Below are 7,085 nucleotides of genomic sequence, written 5' to 3'. Positions count from 1 at the left end.
CCTAGGTTACTGGGCTTGGCCTTTCTAAGGACCTCTGAACATGCACCTTGGAAGGAGTAATCTGAACGATATCCAACGCCTTGTCGCCTTCGGGCTGGTGTGCCTGTTGGTCATCTCCTTGTACTTCCTCCGCTCCTGGATGGCATGTTCCCTCTTGTGCAGACTGCGACCTCAAATGGCTTTCTCAATATCTACAGTGCCTTAATCTACTCCTCAGGACGGTGCGACTTCCTGACAGTTCTTGTGAGCTTTAAACGAGACAAAACAAGCAGGGGTCAACTAATCTGTGGCATCCTAATTATTACTGATTTCCCTTTGGCCAAACTCATCTAAAAGTTATATAACGTAGGAAATCTAAATTGTATTTATCTGTTCCATAATTACACATTTAATTATAAATTAAGTATGCACTTCAAGCAAAGACCAGAACAGAACATGGGAAAATTAAAACAGGGCTGGAAGTCACAGGTCGGCAATTTGCAAAGCGCAATGTGTTGTTTATGTAGCCCAAGAAAAGTAAACTCGTGAGAACTGAATTGGGTATTTCAGCCTTGAAATACATGTATTTTCTGGGATTTACAAAGAATAAAAACATCTCCACTCCAATCTCTACCTTTGCTAGAGCCCTACCATTGCTACCTCACAAAGCATAGCAGTTAAATGAAACACTGTACTTTCTCCTGAATATGGAGGAACCACCCCCGCCAGGGCTTGAAGACCGACTTCCAAGATGGCTGACTCCCATGGTGGCAAGTGGGAGAAGTTGGTATCCACAAAGCACCAGTTTGGGAGGCAGTTAGGGTTGTTTTGTTTTGTTTGAAAGGTTCTCTCCACATAACCCTAGTTACCTGGAACTCATTCCGTAGGCCAGGTAGGCCTCAAACCCACCTGCCTCTGCCTCCCAGGTGTTGGAATGAAAGGCATCACTGCTATGCCTGCAGCAGTCAGCAATTACCTTTCCCTCAGAGGAAGCGGACTGAGGGGTAAGTACTTAGGCATGGACCTGGAAACTGACAGTCACCTCTGACAATGTTGATTCAGCAAGGCAGTTGAAGGCTCTTTAGGGAGGGACAGCCCAGGGTCAAAGAATCCATGCCATTTTTCAGTGGTCAGTTATCCCTTCTGAACACCAGCCTTGCGTGTTGGTGCTGTAGACAAGTGGTTCCCATTATGCCTTGCATTCCCTCCTAAATCCGGAGTCTCCTCCCATTTCTAACACCTGCTCACACTCTGCCCTAGTGACAGTCCTCTATGTTTCCATGACTTCATGTCCAAGAGCTTTGAATCTAGCAGACCTGGGTTGGATCCAATTTGCTTATTACTTTAATAAACCTTATTTGATGTAATTTAATACTGGACATTTGAGTCTTTATCTGAAATGAAAAGGATTCATGATAGGATTGTTAAGTGTAACAAATAACGTATTTGGGAGGGGAAAAGTCTGCCAATATCAGGTGCTGGCCAAGGTGCAGATCTAAAGCTTACTGCTCATGAGAGGACCACCTGGCTTAGCTAGTATCCAAAACCAAAGGTAAACATCAGATAAAACACACAACTCTAGGCTTAGACAGAAACGCCCAAGGAAACTACTGTAACAAGCTGATGAATGGCTGGAGAAATCACATTTAGCATGCTCAAAGTCTTGGGTTCTCTCCCCTGCACCCCACTCCCAAAGGATGCTAATAAAATCGCTCTCCCCCACCCCCACCCCCAGAGATCGAGCCCAGGGCCTTCCACATGCTAGGCAAGTGCTCTACCATTTATCTCACCTTCAAACCAGAAGCGCTCTTCTGAATTGTCCAAAATATGAAATCGCCAATATGTCGATGAGCACAGATAACAAATTGATCATGAGTGGCCAGAGCTACACGTTACCAGGGGGAAATTTCATCGCCATGTCAAGCAAAAGGAAAATAACGTGTATGAGACCACATAAAATATGAGATCATTTGCATATGGCTTAAAAACATGCACAGTAAGGTTGTACGTGCCTTGAGGACGTGTGCATGTGTGGACTTAAAATCAGGAAGGAAGCTTCCAGACTCTGAACCCGCAAGCTGGGAAGTGGGCACCAACATGTTTGTCATTTAATCATCTTACAACCATGCAATCTTTAAAAGCTGGTGTGTGTGTGTGTGTGTGTGTGTGTGTGTGTGTGTGTGTGTGTGTGTGTGCATTTGGATGCACATGTTATAGCACACATGTGAAAAACAGAAAACCATGATGTGGACTCAATCTCTCCTCCCTCCTTTACTTGAGTTCCAGGGTTCAAGCTACAGTCAAGCACCTTTACCCACTCAAGTATCACACCGACCCCATAATGTTTTGTTTTGTTTTGGCTATGCAACTTTGAAAAAGAATAAAGTTTCCTGAGCTGAAATCCTGCCAGGATGTGATGGATTCTTTTTGTGTGTTCCTCCCATGCAATGACTTCATTGCATTTTGCAACTCCGTGCCGGTTTGGGTAAAATATTGAGCGTCAAGTTACAAACACGACCTTATGAAAATGGTGAAATAGCTGTTTCTAGTGTGTGGAACAGACGTGTTCATTATGTTATTTAATTCTTTGTTATTGTTTGGGTGGGTTTTGTGTTTGGGTGCTGGAGACTGACCCTAAACATCCTACATGCTAAGCACATGCTTCATGACTGACTTACATCTAAGCCTGACCTATTAATTCTTCATACCTTTTTATGGATAAACTACTTGACAGCAACATTTTAAAGTAGAAATGCTTTATCTTTTGGGTTTTTCTTTTGCTTTGCTAGGCTTTGCCCTTGTAAGACAGGACCTCATTCTGTAGCCCTTGATGGCCTGGAATTCACAACAATCCTCCTGGCTCCATCGCTCCTGTCCCAGAATTACAGGGGTGAGCCACCACACACCCATACCAGTATATAGCACCCGGTCCAGTAGATAGCAGAACCTACTTATCCCTTGCATTTACTGAACTGGTCCTCTCCTCGCTCCATCCTTAAGACGGAGAACTGTGTCCCCACTACCGCATAGCTCAAACAAGCTTGAAATTGGGGTCATGAAAGTACTTAAGGCCAATTACCTGGATCAGAACCAAGGGAGCTGCAATAAATGCTCAGAGCAGTGACCCTTTCCAAGGGTGGTAAATCAAACCTGTGTCTATGCCAGTGGTCACACAGTAACAGCGGATGGGTTTTTGAAACTGCTGATTTAAAAGCAAGTCATGCCAACATACATTTCTGGCTCCATTTAGTCAAACATACCCGACGGACTCTAACCAGAAGTCCTGGTGTTCTCCATCTAGGCTGTTTATTTCAGGATTCTCAGCTCTGCAAGAATACTGAGTCCCCACTAGAGGTTTAAACACCTTGAAACCCAGGTTTTACCTATGTGGAATCATGGGTCCCTGGAAGAGACCTATGCCCAAACATCAAGGTGAGTCCAGTGCACAGGCCCGGCGGAGAACCACTGGACCTTTCTTTCTGTTTGCTTTGGAGAATGAAGGTCCTAAATAAAGGATACCAAACTGCCATTCCTTCTTATTGCTTGAAGTTTCTACAATTTAAGTATTCAAAGATTCAAACACTATGAAGAGCTTAGGAGTGTCACAGAGAACCCCAGGGGCTGACACCTGGATATCTGCTCTCCACATAATCCTCAATAGAACTCCAAACCCACCCAACAAGAAAACCTCATCCCAGGGCAGAGCGTGAGGGAGAAGATGGTGTTCTTCTTTACAGTGAATTGTGCGAGGAACGAGAAAAATAGAAACCCAGTTACAAAGTCACCTTAGTGATTAGCAATCCAGACAAGATCCACCCACAGAGAGCGAAGTCACTTGGTACGGGATGGTCATGTGATGATGTCTGAGTATCACCCATCAGATAACACACCATTCCACAGAGCATGAAATAGATCAACAAGGGGAAATGCCAGCAGGCACAAGCTGTGTGGTCAGGGGACCTGTGTCAGCTCAGCTTTAAGCCCAGACTGCTGTTCTCTGCTGGTGGTCTTGGAACTCTTCTAAGTTTGTTTGCCAATGGATGCAGGTTTGCACTGCCTATAGAGAGCTTTTTGGGCTGGAGAAAGGAAAAGGAACCCTCTGGGTCTGCTTCCTATCCCGGAAAGCTAACCTCGTATTTCTTCACTCAGTGGTTTCTTCTCACGTGCTCAGTTCCCATGTATAGTTCTTTGGCTTTCACAGAATTGGCCAGTCCTCACAGCGTTTGACCTCACCAGCTGCTAGCACTCTGTTCTTGGCAATCTTGCACCACCACCCCAAAAAACTCATCTCTATAAGACTCTTTCACAAGGACACAGCACGCAAACTAGGCAATGACTGGAGGCACGAGGCTTCTCCTGTTAGCACCTCAATCCTTTCTCTCCTCCTACCTTCTTATTGCTATCAGTGATGCCTCAGAGTTCCCCTCTCTGTCTCAGTTGCCCAGTTAGCACTTCACACCTACTTAACAACTAAAATTCAAAGTCTAATTCTCTGTTTAAATAACTATTATTTTGGGGTGGGGTGTGGAACAATGCTTCAGTGGGTGAAGTGCTCCCGTGCAAGTGAGAGAACTAGAGATCCTTAGCTCTCAAGTAAATGTCAGGTAGGTGTAGAAGACCACCTGTAATTCCAGCTCCCCAAAGTGGAGACAGGGGATCCCTAGAGCAAGCTGGCTAACAAAACCAGACAAAATAACAAATTTTCTGTTGAACTCAACAGATAAGGTATAGAGTAATTGAGGAAAACACCCATACAATTTAAAAAAACAAAAACAAAAACCAAACAACCTATGATTTCTGTCTTCTAACTGGATCCTGATGCAGATTGGTACCAGGAGTGGGGTGTGCACCTACCCTCTGACTTATATATACATCTGAATAAGATGTATGTACTAGTTCCTACTCATTAGAACTCATCGGCGCACTCAAACTTGCCATTACTCATGAGATAACTGGTGACTTTGGGTACTTATCTGTGAAGATGGTAATCACATGCTTAAGATAGAATGGAAAGAAAGAAAGAGCTTGTCTTTGCACCGTGATCACTCTGGAGCTGTTATAACAGACTGGGATTTCTTGTGCTGCAGACAAGAAACTATCTTCATTTCTTTGTATCATTCACAGCTTAACCTAAACTGAAGGTCATACACTCATAGCTCAAACTTGAGATAAAGTTACCAGTTCAGAAAACCTGCTTGTCACATCACACAGTCAAGGTAAGATGCCTGGAGAATCAGCAACTAGCAGACTACTACCTTGTCAGGAGAATTGCAAAGCCAGGCAAGCTTGTGATCTCAGTAGCTGGGAAGTTGAGACACAGAGATACCACAAGACCAGCCTGAGTTACCCAGCAAAACTATGGGAGGAAGACTAGGTAAGCAGGAAGGAGGCAATGAAGGCAGAAGCAGCAGCTGTTCAGAGAGTATCATAAGCTAATAAACATGACAGAGAGGGCTGAGGTCATTGCCCAGATCACATGCATCATTTTATTTAATCCTCATGAAACCCCTGGGACGTAAGTGTTGTTGTCATCCCCAACTTTTAGATGAGCAACCAGCACTTCAGTGAATGAATTAGCCTACCAGGCTACCCAACTTAGAAATGGTAGAGCTGGAGCATGAGCCGAGACATGTTGGGTCCCAAAGCCTGTGCTTCTCAGCCTTCTGCTGCACAGGGAAGGCTTGCTACTGACAGTGAGATCGCGACGTTCACAGGAAGCTCCAGTGCAAAGCTTTCCTCTACTGTAGATGGTGTTTCTGTGTATGAAGAGACAGACCCATCTAAAGTAGTGGGTGGAGACCCTTTTAGGGTTGAATGAGCCTTTTACAGGGGTTACCTAATGTCATCAGAAAACACAGACATTTACATTATACGTCATAACAGTAGCAACATCACAGTTAAGTAGCAACAAAAATAGTTTTAGGGTTGAGGGTCACTGCAACGTGAGGAACTGTGTTAAAGGGTGGCATCATTAGGAAGGTTGAGAACCACTGCTCTAAAGGAAAACCAAATTCTACACACAAGCACTACTTACCCACTCTCTGCTCCCATGCCGATTCGAGCCTCAGAATGCTGGTGAGGTTGAACACACGGAGGCCAATGGGGAGCTTGCCAGGAGCCAAGATGTCAGGTAAAAGAGAATTACCTTCATTCCAGATCAATAAGGTGCATGTAAGACCCATCATGGGACTGTTCAACTAAAGGGACATATTGATTAGTATTCCCAGGAGCTGGCTCCCCAAACATTTTAATTGAAATTAAATTTAATAAAGGCTCCTAGAACAACCTAGAAGTCAATGGTACATGTTTTCAGGCCAGAGGATATTCTCCAATGGTTCTTTACACAGTATAAGCTTGCATGTTCTCTCTCTCTCTCTCTCTCTCTCTCTCTCTCTCTCTCTCTCTCTCTCTCTCTCTCTCTCTCCTCCTCCCTCCCTCCCTCCCTCCCCTGGGACCCTTAAGGGTCTACTGTCCTTCACACTAAACTACAAAACACTAGTTCACTTGAGGAACTGAACTGAGAACCCAGCTGCCAGCCGTTATTGTGCAAAGCAGGACACAGTGAGTTGAAAATTATATTTTTCCAATTAGCACAGTGGGAAACACTGTGAAGCATTCAGCTCCAGCCTGCAATTAGAGAACATTTGCTTCCAGAAATAGAATGAATGGAAGTGGAGACCTGCTATCTAGGTCTTCAGCAATAATATCCCAGGCAGGGAGACCTGCTACCACTTCCCAGCAAATAACCGTCTCACTCTTTTTAAAAAGAAGCGTTGTGCACTGCCCCACAGTGTACTCAGCAGGGACCAAGTACTCAACACCATCCCTGGCTCTAACAGCCCAGTCTTCTGGAAGGCAAGCACTACCAAATGAGGAGCCTGGGTTTCATTTCTCATACGCAAGCATACTCCATCACAAAAGTAGCATCTTCACCATCTCCACTTACGTCAGCTACCTGACCCTTCTCAGTCCTCTAAGGGTCCTTGTCTCTTACACAAAATAGCAAAAGTTTAGGAGATGATGAAGAGATGGTTCAGTGGGCAAAGCCCCCCGCTGCACAAGCATGAGGACCTGAGTCCGGATTCCTAACACCCACATATAAGCCA

General features: G+C 44.7%; 1 long non-coding RNA gene across 1 annotated transcript; it reads right to left on the bottom strand.

Annotated features, from left to right (window-relative positions):
* Positions 1–5,438: 5,438 nt before the first annotated feature.
* Positions 5,439–6,327, bottom strand: LOC116900625. Its single transcript, XR_004387940.1, has 2 exons — positions 6,014–6,327; positions 5,439–5,815 (listed from the first exon to the last, which is right to left on the bottom strand). It is a non-coding gene; the product is annotated as an uncharacterized LOC116900625 (long non-coding RNA).
* Between the last annotated feature and the right edge of the window lie 758 nt (positions 6,328–7,085).

The sequence above is a fragment of the Rattus rattus genome, chromosome 5, assembly GCF_011064425.1.
Source record: "Rattus rattus isolate New Zealand chromosome 5, Rrattus_CSIRO_v1, whole genome shotgun sequence".
NCBI lineage: Eukaryota > Metazoa > Chordata > Mammalia > Rodentia > Muridae > Rattus > Rattus rattus.
The sequence above is the reverse complement of the archived record's forward strand: the minus strand, read 5'-3'. Positions and strand labels throughout refer to the sequence as shown.